The 11,288-nt window shown below is 39.3% G+C and overlaps 1 long non-coding RNA gene across 5 annotated transcripts; it reads right to left on the bottom strand.

The window, feature by feature from the left end:
• Positions 1–312: 312 nt before the first annotated feature.
• On the bottom strand, positions 313–2,273 carry LOC127532432 (uncharacterized). Of its 5 annotated transcripts, XR_007939875.1 has the most exons (5): positions 1,633–2,273; positions 1,216–1,262; positions 1,035–1,091; positions 901–961; positions 313–616 (listed from the first exon to the last, which is right to left on the bottom strand). It is a non-coding gene; the product is annotated as an uncharacterized LOC127532432 (long non-coding RNA). The 5 variants fall into 5 exon arrangements; XR_007939876.1 differs by having other exon boundaries at positions 901–1,091; XR_007939874.1 differs by lacking the exon at positions 901–961.
• Positions 2,274–11,288: the final 9,015 nt, after the last annotated feature.

The following is an 11,288-nucleotide window of genomic DNA, read 5'->3' as shown; positions in this document are numbered from 1 at the left end:
CTGACCATGCATGGTTATTCCTGGCTGATAACACAGATTTCCAAAACTTTGCACTAACGACTTTCTTAAAGTGTCACTAATCCACTCAAGGATATAAGACTGAACTGACAGTCAATGCTACATGTCTTTCCTCAAATCAAAGAGGGCTCTTAGCTTGGCCTTCATTCTACATAACTGAAACAAAAACATAATCTCTGATCTCTGTATAGAGACTTTCTGTATATGATTATGTCAGACATAATATATCAGAGTCTGTACAACTCACGAACCATGTACATTTGTAGGGGTCAGATGTAATGAATTAAGCTTCAGCACCGTTGAACACAACTTTATTCTTTTCTGTCAAAAGCACAAAACACCTTCATGTTTCTCCTGTCAATGATTTCTTGACAGAATGTCTCATAGTCTTCCTGCAGACTAAAAAGAAAAAGGAACGGTTCTCTGAGATCAGCGGTCTCCTCTTCTTCCTGGCCATCACAGACACACAGGAGTTCCACTGCCCTCACGCGTTGCTCCTTGGCCATGGTAACAACTTGGGGAAGGGAAATTTTCCCTTGAACGTTCTGGTCCCACACCACCGGGCTGCCGCCATTGCATCCCTGACCAAAGGATTCTCCTAAACAAAAATAAAGAAAACCGTTGTTTAAGTAAAGGCTCGGAGATTGCAGAAAACACTGAAATTAGACTACCCATCTCAGGCAATATACCCCGTTTCCTGTTCCCAGTCCTATTCTCAGCCTGATCTAGAAAGGAAACAGATTGTGGTGTATACAGGCACAATGAAAATGCAAGATTTAAGTGGTTGATTTTAAGTACACAGAGAAATAATGACTGCTCTGTGACATGGAACCTCAACAACCTTGATGGATATGTGTGAGACAATGCTGGCTGGAACAATACCTGATGCTTCAGTGGCAGATTCTGAAAGCCTAAACATTTTCAGGGGGACTTCAGCCACATCCTGAAATAAGTGGGGGGGATCAGTCTTTGAGCAATAGTTTCACTATATACCAATTTATCACATGACCTCTCACCTGTAATTTTTCTGCTCTCGTTGCCTTTTTCTTTGCTGCAATCTCTCTTCTTCAGATCTTGGTGATTTAATGACAACAAACATTCACAATGAAAACATTCATGCAGGTCAGATGACAGTGAATACAGTAAAACGTGATTTAAAAGAATCTGGTTTAAAAGTGTGATACTGAGGGCGCTTACAGCAGGAGAACAAGACACCACCATCTTCTAATCTGCAGCATGTTTTCCTGTGAAGAAGGAAATGCAGAAGATTAAAATATGTTTCCAAAAATAATACCTTCATCGCTACAGTCAAACATAACGTGTCACAATTTGCACAAAACCTCACTGAAATCACAACTGGCCCCCATTACAATGTACAGAGATACTGGTTAATATAATATCATGCACATTCTGTCAGGATACAGGTTTTCAATACAAAGAGTGTGTTTTAAATGCAGAAAAAACATTTTATAGAGGTCATCGATATAACATACTGAGTAGTTCTTACCATCAAAACAAACATGCCACAGTTGGTGGAGCATCTTTGCAGTGTTTTAACAAAAGAATGGCAAGGAAATAGGAAATGTTAGCAAATGCAATGTAGTAATGTCTCACCTAAACATCATTCACACCAAGCTGCCTCCAAGGCCCAGGAGATGTGAGCAATGTGCTCAAAGAGGAAATAAAAGTACAATAAACCATTTTAAAGCAACACTGGGAACAAAGTTGGAAGAGGCTGGAACTTCAAATCAAACGTTTTTGTAATGGGCTTAAACAAACAAAACATATGGTTCTGTTTCCATCTGCGTAGAATAATGTAAAAATAAATAAGAATAATGTAACAATTACTTCTATCCCTCGCAAACACTCACTTTTGTTGTTTGTTTTTGTTTGTTTGGAACATCTTAATGCATTCAAATAAAAACAGAACCATTCATAAAACAAACAAAGGACAAGTGGTTTAAAACAGAACTACCACTGTCCAGGAAGGATCTTGGAAGGTGTCCTAAAAACCTGACTAGATGGACTCTACTCTCATCTCTCCAGCCGCTGCCACAGAGGGGATCTAGAAAGAAAATCTCCCTAGCCTGTGGCCTCAGTATCTGTTAAATGTGTTCAAATATAACCACACACATAAAGTTATGGAATGTTACAGAAATACTAACAAAGCTGCCATGCATTTAATATACCAAAAAATTTAAATCAGCAATGAGCAACTTGTTGTGTAAGGTCATAATAGAGGAAGATATAAATGTATTTACAGAGTATCCAGTGTCCAGGTACAAATACTGGAAGCAGAACCCACTGGAGACTGGCTGCATTGCCCTGTAAAAAGATATCAATAACTGAATATGAAATGCTCAAACTCCACTACAAAAGCAAAACTTTTTAACAAATTACCAGCAGGTGATCCATGGGGTTTGTGGATGATGGTGGAAACCATGTGGCAATGACGTGGCTGTTTGCAGCAAACACGTGCTCTATTCTCTGTAACAGAGATAGATAATTGAACTATACTATCCAATCCATTTGAATTAATAGTTTTGTAAACCTTTCATTTTAGCTGAAACTCTTCGATCACACCTGACACTTTTCTCCAGCCGTTCCAGCCTGCCTGTACACGCTTCTTCACCTCTTTTCCACACTCTCCATTGCTCTGGACTGTTGACCCTAAGTACTTAAAATCCTCCACCTTCTTGATCTCTTCTCCCTGTAACCTCACTCTTCCACTTGGGTCCCTCTCATTCACACACAGATACTCCGTCTTGCTGCGGCTAACCTTCATTCCTCTCCTTTCCAGGGCAAACCTCCACGCCTCTAGCTTCTCCTCCAATTCCAGTAGATTATTCTGAATAGTTTGAATCAGTCTAATTCTAAAAGGAATGGCATCGTTTAAATGTTTTGTTAAACGTCACTTTTCTAATGGGCTTGCTACTTAGCACGTGACAAAATAAATAAGTCTGACGTAAGTCTGAAACTAATGCAAGGAGATAATGCAACTGGAGATAAAATAATATCACTTCCTTCCTTGTCTGTCACAAAATAGCAAAACAGCAACGTTTAAACAAAAGATAAACGTGCTTACCTCCATTTTGGAAACTTCTTCTTCTTCTCTATTACATTCTTCTTCTTCTTCAACGGTTCAACTGCGCTATGCGGGCGGAGTTAAACGTTTAACTCCGCCCACGTTTAGTTCAAGGTGGGCGGAGCTCAACGTTTAACTCCGCCCACGTTGAGGCACGCCCCGATCTGCGGGCTGCAGTCAGGGGTACTTGGAGTCTGTTGGCTACTAGATGGTGAATGCTGTCTTTGCTGTACATTGTGAAGGTCAGAGGAAACAAGTTGCTCCTTTGTTCTCCTTTCAGAGTTAGCAGCTCACTACTGACTTGCTTTGTTGCTCCTGTTGCTTGTAAGGTAGTGGACAGGCTTTGTGTTGTAGCTGCTGGTGTTAATTCACTTGCTTACATTCAGTTAGTGGCGTGTACTTGGATAACAAGCGATCTTCAGTCAGGCTTTTGCTTCAATACCATAAGAGTGCATCTGTGTGGAGAAGACCTCTGTCCAGAGGTCAGAGAGCTGTCTGAAGAGAAAGAGGAAAGAAGCAAGTAAGAGGATAAGAGAGTGTAAGAGCATTAAGAAGGAGAATAATAGTTGTTGTTGCAGTGTTGGCGGTCATCCAGGTGATATTAGGTTACAGTGATTGGAAGAGTGGTGAGACTGTTTAGCTTTTAAAGTGAAAGTTCAGTTAAAATCTCAGTCATTAACAAATTAATCTGTGGAATTCCTAATCATACCCAAAACTAGAACTTAATAGGCAACCAGATGATTGATAGGCAATGAAAATTTCCATGTTTCTACAGGGCTGGACACTTCCGGAGTGTTTTTAAAGTCCTGCACAGCTCTTATAGGGAGACTACTCTTTGGTACAAGTTTAAAAAAAGAACATTCATCATCTCACACTGTGTCTTCACAGAAGGCGTAGCCTCAGCAGCACATTAGCTGAACAGCAGCAGCAGCGTCAGTTCTCCATGTCTACATGGAGCTCCTCTACACGGAGCTGCTCTGTTCTTTGTGATTTGGGCACAGATGCAAAGAGTGGCATTTTCCATAAGAGTGATAAACAAATTGAACATGGGGGCGGTTTTGGATAACACATACAGCACTACACGAGGGAGGAAAGTGTTGGTGCTTTATTGCAGCCATTATCACTTATAATTAGCATAATAAGTAGTTATGCAAACCTGTTATGAGGAACCTGTCGGAAAGGTTAGCTCTTTAACCACCGAGAGGGACTCAGACATCAGATTAAGACACACACACACACACACACACACACACACACACACACACACACACACATCACACACACACACACACACACACACACACACACACACACACACACACACACCATTTTTAATTCAACTTTTCTCAAATGCGGCTGTTTTCTCTGTCAACAATCAACGCAAACTGTCACAACTTTGGAACTAAAATAATTCAGCTAAGGCTCAGCAGACTTTTGCTCATTAGAGACAACCTTTGGACTCAGTGGATGAGTAACAAATGACCTATAGACGATATGCTGTGATTTTAACACTCCATATTTTTTTCGGTTTTGTCGAAGTACCAAACTTTATCAAAGAAAAAATGCTTGACATTTTACTAGCAATATCCAGTCCTTACTTCTAATTATTATTCATAGAAATGGTTGTCAGAGTTGAACCCATCTGTGTTGGCTGCCCTTTTGGGGAAGGAAATTGTCCTTCCTTGTATGTATAGATTGTCAACACCAAATTGCCTTTTTAGAAAATAGGTATAAATCTGAAAAATCTCAGTAGAAACAAGGATTCTCTATTGCAGATCTACTTTACAGCTTTGGCTCATAACACAGTTGTATTTTTACATAACTAATAGATCTCGTAACCATTATGTTCATTATGAGCAATAATAAGATTATAATCATGTAGACACACACACACACAATGTCTTTGGTACTATAAACAGATTCCTCTTATCTCCCAGCTGATTGTGGTCTTGTCTCTCTTATGGTGTAAAAACAGGGTTAAAGTTACAGCCAAACTGGGGGAAAGCAATGCAAACACGCATTTCCCTGACTTGTTAATTCCCACTAAAGCCACAGAGCATGAAATGCACCCTGTTCCCTCATGACACCACAGTCAAACCACTGTCTTCATGCGGCTTATTAGAAAGCTTCCAAACTCTGTCCTGAAGCAAAAGGGAGAAGAAAAAAGAAAGAAAGAAAAATCACAGGGAAAGCAGCATTGCCACTCAAGTGTCAGGGAAAACATTTTGATCTTTGTTTCCACCACAGAAAAATGGATATCAGCGACTGTTCAACATCAGCTTTGTAGAAATGAAAAAGGCAGCGCATGAAGTCTTACACATGCTCTGTAGGGTTGAGCAGATTTATGTTTTGTGCCATTTTCCTTTATTGCCCTGCTTGAACAACAACAACAACAACAAAACAGCTATGAAAAGCATGTAACATGGTACACCATGAAGCTATTATTAATGCAATTTATTACATAACTGGAGAAATCTTGTGGTTTGAAGTAGAATAAAGAAGGAGAAACTGTTGCCAGTAGACTTACCTTCATACACTGATCAGCCACAACATTAAAACCAAGAAACATGTTAAAAAGCATGACCCAACCTCCAAGCTCCTGCATGGTTTTATTGCTGTGATTAATTGGCACATCACATATAATTTCCAAATGAGTGTACACTACTGCTTTAATTATATGCATATGTATAGTTTCTGTGTATATGAACAGAGATTTGATGTGAGATTTTATTTCACAAATGGTTCCACTAAAATGCATTAGATTCAAACTACAAAGAGAGCACATACAAATCTAAAGGTAAGTTGCGTTGACAATGCCCAAGTATGCCTCTTTTTCGATTCAGAACAGCCAATCTTATCTTTTTATAATGACAATTTCTTTATCTTCTGTCGCTCTCCTGGCTGCTTCTGTGTAGGTCTCCTCAGACATGCTACGCTGTGGTCACCTGGGACATTTTTCACCAATGTCTACGACTGGGAGGAACTGGTGGAGTCCCGTGTGAGCTGTGCTTCACAATCAAAAGCACCCATGACTCTGACACCTTCATCTAAAAACCACACTCACGATGGCCTGCCTCAAATCTGATGGACTGCTGAGAGGTTAGGACAGGGTCTGCGGTGATATCTGGTCCAGGTCAGGTACCCAAATCTTTAATTTCTGCATGTCTGGTAGCTTCACCCTGGTTGCCCTCTGTGCACCTCCGGGTTTGTCTTGTTTTCTTCATTTAATATTTATTGTGATAAGATCCTTCCTATGTATCTTGAGAAGCAGGTTAAAGTGGTTAAATTTAAGGTAAGGTGGTTTTAGTCAGTTTAAATCTTTTTTCCTCTTGTCATTTAAGAGATAGATAGATAGATAGATAGATAGATAGATAGATAGATAGATAGATAGATAGATAGATAGATATTTTGTTAATCCTTTGGAAAATTATTAATAATTAATTATTAGATTTTTTTTCAAGTATGTTCCCCTGCCATTGGTTCAAAAGTAACACATGACTTAATCTTTGGTTGCTGCAACATCTCACATGTGCCTGATTTGAAAGCTGAGAATTTCCATTGTTTTTGATAGGGAGTTGTCTGTCTGTATTGAAATTAAGGTGACTGCCCAAGAGAAGGAAATAATGACGACACAAAAAAAGCAAAAATCTGCCAGGAGATATGAAGAGTAGCCAGCCGAATTCAACATTTGGGCTCATTCTGAAAAGCAGAAAAACTAGAAAACTGCAAATGAGATGGTTGACTGAGAAGCACAAGCTTTTAGATGAGTAGAGAATCACTGTACAGTTAGTTTGGAGTGCGGTCTATGATGTAAGCGAACATGTTCCTCGTCAAAATTCAAACGACTTTATGATCAGAACCGAGAAGATTCAGCACAACTTGTAAATCCCTCAAAAACAGACAGACCAGGTTGCATTTTGCAAAAAAAAAGAGAGAAAAAAATCATACAAAACAGAGCTGGTAGAGTTGTGGAACAAAGTTATACATCATGATGAAACAAAAATCAACCTCTATCAAAATGAATGAAAGAGGAAAGTTTGGAGAAAAACAGCGCTCATCTGTCAAACATGGTGGGGCTTCTGTTATAACTTGAGCATGTGAGGCTGCCAAAAGAACTGGCACACTGCCATTTATTGATGATTTCACTGCTGAGAGAAGCAACAGGATGAATGCAGGTATACTAAAGCTCCCTGTTTGCTCACATTCAGACATTAGGAGTCATTGGTCGGCATTTCAGCATTTAACAGAGCAGTAATCCTAAACATACGGCCAAAGGAACAAAAGTGTTTTCCGGGGTGAAGAGGTGGGATATCCTTGACTGGCTGGGTCAATCACCTGATCTCCAGTTGGTCAGAGTTTTACCTAGTGAAGACCAGAGTGAAGGCAGAGAGACCACACAACAAGGCAGGAGGTGAAGATGTTTGCAGTGACGGTGTAGGAGAGCAACACCAGAACAGATACAAAGCATCCACTGACATCTCTGGGACTTGAAGCAGCACAGCACGGACTAAAAGTGATTTTCCACAAAATATTAAATCTGATGATTTTCTGTCTCTTCCTCAGGGCAGTATGTGTTTAACGCCCCCCCATGTCTGTCTGTATTGATGTAAACCTACTGAAATTAAAGCTGAGAGCACTTTAATGTAGCGTCCATTATTTTATTTTAAATTGAATGTGCTGCAGCCTGAAGAACAACTGCTGTTTTTTTACTGTGTGGAATGGAAAAACCATTGTAGCAGACATTACTAAAGTTTGTGAGTGGTTAATGTGCCAACATAATAACTGAGAACTGCACAGAATGTGTTGCACCAGAATGGAAAAATTGACAGTAACTGAGGGGGTGGGGCTCATCGAAATTTGCTAATGGGAGTGCAAATTACATCTTGGACTTTTTGTAAAGGGGAGAAAAGCTTTGCGAAAATATGTACAGTGTTTGTAAGGCAGCACATAAGATTTTGCTACCTCTGAGTCATCGTTAGTGCTTGTCAGTGGCTGCTTTTTGTATATATCCTCTGTGTGGTGTTGTGTGTGTCGCAGGTTAGGAAGTATTGCTTGCAAAAACACTTCACTGAGGGAAAAAATAAATCTTATATTTTTCCATCCAAAACTTAGTTAAAGAGACAAGGGAGAGGACAAGGGGAGTTTGGAGGCTCCCATAAGCTTATTACAAATACGAATCGACCAGAAGTGTGAAGATGCCTCCCATCCAGAAGCAGAAAGCTCAGGGGCTCAGACACTGACCTTGTATTCTGCTGGCTGAACAAACCCAAGTCAACTACAAAAACTGAGAGCAGCTCTAACTATTCTCCAATGCACACATGCTCTACATATATTTTTATATCCACTCCTGTTGAAAGAAGAGGCCCATTAAACTTAATACACCCCCTGCTGTTACCCACAGTCATTTTCTTTTCTTTTCAAAGAGAATTGGCAGGGTAAAAAGATGTTCCAGGAAGGAAAATTACCAAGGCTTGTTTCTGAGCATCCAGTCTTCCCTCGCCTTGTCTGAAATGAAATGGCATGCTGTAATTCCCAAAGTAAATAAATGTTGTTTTGCTTTTTTGGTGGGAGCCTTGCTGTTGAGGCTTTTCAGACCTGTCCAAGAAATAGCTTTAAAGTATGGAGATGAATACAGAAGCTTCCTCAAAATACACACCCATGGCACTACTGCTGCTGCCACACGTGGCATATTATTTATTTCCTGTGCATCAAAACTGGGCTGGAAAATAAGAGAAGAAACTGAATTAAACATCATTTTAGAGAGAGACTAATGGTATTCCTGCAAAAGTGGATGTTGAAGTTTCCCAGGATTTTGTGTGAGCATTTTTTATTTTTTTTTTGGCTCTGTGTGAGTTTGTGAGTGTCAGACATACTGTACCTGTAAGCGCACTGGCTGCTCTCTAACTTCCTAAATTCCATTTCATGACACAATGACAGATAAAAACTTAACAGCATCGCCTCCCCATATCTCCTTCCTCTGGCTCCGTCTCTCCATTTCTTGCTGCGCCTCAAACCGGCCGCAATAAAACTCAAAAACCCACTTGGCTCAGTTCCCTCACTCCCATCTACGCCTTTCCAAAAACGCTCACTCGTGCTTAACAGACAATTACGGCGCATTTTACAGGAGCACGGGAAAGGAAATTGCTTGAACCTGCCTCCTAAGGTGTGTGAGGCAATAGCTTCTCTTACAACCTAACATATATGTTGTATAGTGCATGCATTACCCTGTGTAGGGTAGTTAGCACGGGTGTAATTTTATGTTTCATTTGAGGAAGAACAAATGTGGTTTGCACCTAGTCAGCTTCAGGTCACCAGACCAAACCAGCACTGATCAGCAATTGGCTCGTAGTGGTAATTAGTCTGCTGTAGGATGGTCTAGTTCATGCAAAATTCTTCTGTTAGGTATTGTTTAAGGGCGATTTGATATCCCAGTCACATATAAATATACTCTTTCTAACACTGGAAATACTTGTATGAGATAGGCCATTTCAGCTGGAATGAAAAACGAAATCATATTGCATACATGAACTGCATGCAATAACACATGAAACACTTTAATATTACCACATCAATAATGACTGTGCGTACGGGGGGCCATGCGGTTTATGATTTCCTGTAAAAAGGAAGAAAAAATAGGATTCTTTTTCTCATGAAGCTACCAAGTATCAGGCTGTGCTTGTGGAGGCATATGATGTAAAACTGCTGCTAAAGTTAATTCAAAGCAATGACGTCAAAATCACAGACATTTCACATGTAGTACGTCAGATATTTATTTTAGGTACACACGGGAATCACATTGTTATATTACACTGAATAAAACAATTATGTGGAAAATTTCCCATGATGTTAACCAGTTCAATAGGATTCACATTTCATTCTTCTATTGGATATTTATCATCATCTGAAAACGTTTTTCAAAATGGTAAATATACATGCAGATGAATCTGACTTTTAATACAAATAACAACTAAAACCAACTGCTCCTTTCATAAATTCTTTTTCTTCTGTTCTGATGATTCAGTAAGTTTAAGTGCTGTATGTCACCGCAATCCACACCCACGCGCATATATTTATGATAGATATAATTTTCTGAAAATGTCATGAGACGAATTGTCAAGAATTGCTCTAAATTCCGCCACAACAGGCTGCTGTTACCGGAGGAATCTAGGATATAGTGTATGTCTACAATGTGACTGCTAAATGTCAGAACAAAAACGCGTCTTCACAAGGATGCTTTTGCTATTTGACACCAGAACCTACTATTAACTTGAAGTTGTTGATAACGAAGGCTGTTATCAGGCTCTGTCATATCTGTCTGGGAAATATCTCGACATGATATTCAAATCATGTGCATATCTCCAGCTAGGGAAGAAAAAGACAGAAAAAAAGATATTAAACGAAGCCGAAGAGAGCCCATCAATAAATTATATATATTGTATTATTCTGGATTGGATTTTACTCTGATGACTGACTGCCTGTAATTAAATCTGAATGAATGTGAGGACATAATAACATTGATTGGGATGCATTTCTGCTTTGTGGTACTTAAAAAGTTTATTTAACTACAGACAGCTAGAGATGAAATAGGTATAATTATATCTTGTCCTTAATTAGTATATTTTCATAACAGAAAATATTTACATACCTCTAAATCACTTTGTTGATGAAAACACTATTAATGCCTCATTTTTTAACCAGGTTTTCTTTCTACATAATACAAATATGTTTAATCTATTCTAATTAATTTGTTAATCAATCATATTCAGACTAACTGGTGCATGTATCTCTCCATGAAGAACAGTAAAGGATATACTAAATAGAATAACAGATGTTGGACAAATTCTGGATAGAAATGCAGAATCACATATGATAAGATAACAAAGATATTTGCGTTGTTTTTGTAGATTTTTTGTTAAATTGAGCTTTGCATTAGTTCATGCAGGTATAGAGTCAGGGTGTCACAAGGCCCTTTTATGTCCAGTCATTTTCAATTAAGTTCCCCAACTTAGTGTGCTTTATAACTGAGGCAGTGTTCATTCATTCAGTGCATCTTCCACCAGACTCTACAGATCTGCAGATCTTCGCTGCTGTTCATCTTCTCCTCAGAAATCTCAGTTCATAACTTCAAATCCACGCCAGAAAACGCTGAGCGTACCATCTCCTCCCATCCCGTCGGTCCTCCAGC

This window comes from Acanthochromis polyacanthus, chromosome 23 (genome assembly GCF_021347895.1).
Source record: "Acanthochromis polyacanthus isolate Apoly-LR-REF ecotype Palm Island chromosome 23, KAUST_Apoly_ChrSc, whole genome shotgun sequence".
Taxonomy (NCBI): Eukaryota; Metazoa; Chordata; class Actinopteri; family Pomacentridae; genus Acanthochromis; species Acanthochromis polyacanthus.
Note: the sequence above shows the minus strand (reverse complement) of the source record. Positions and strands in the feature narration are given on the sequence as shown.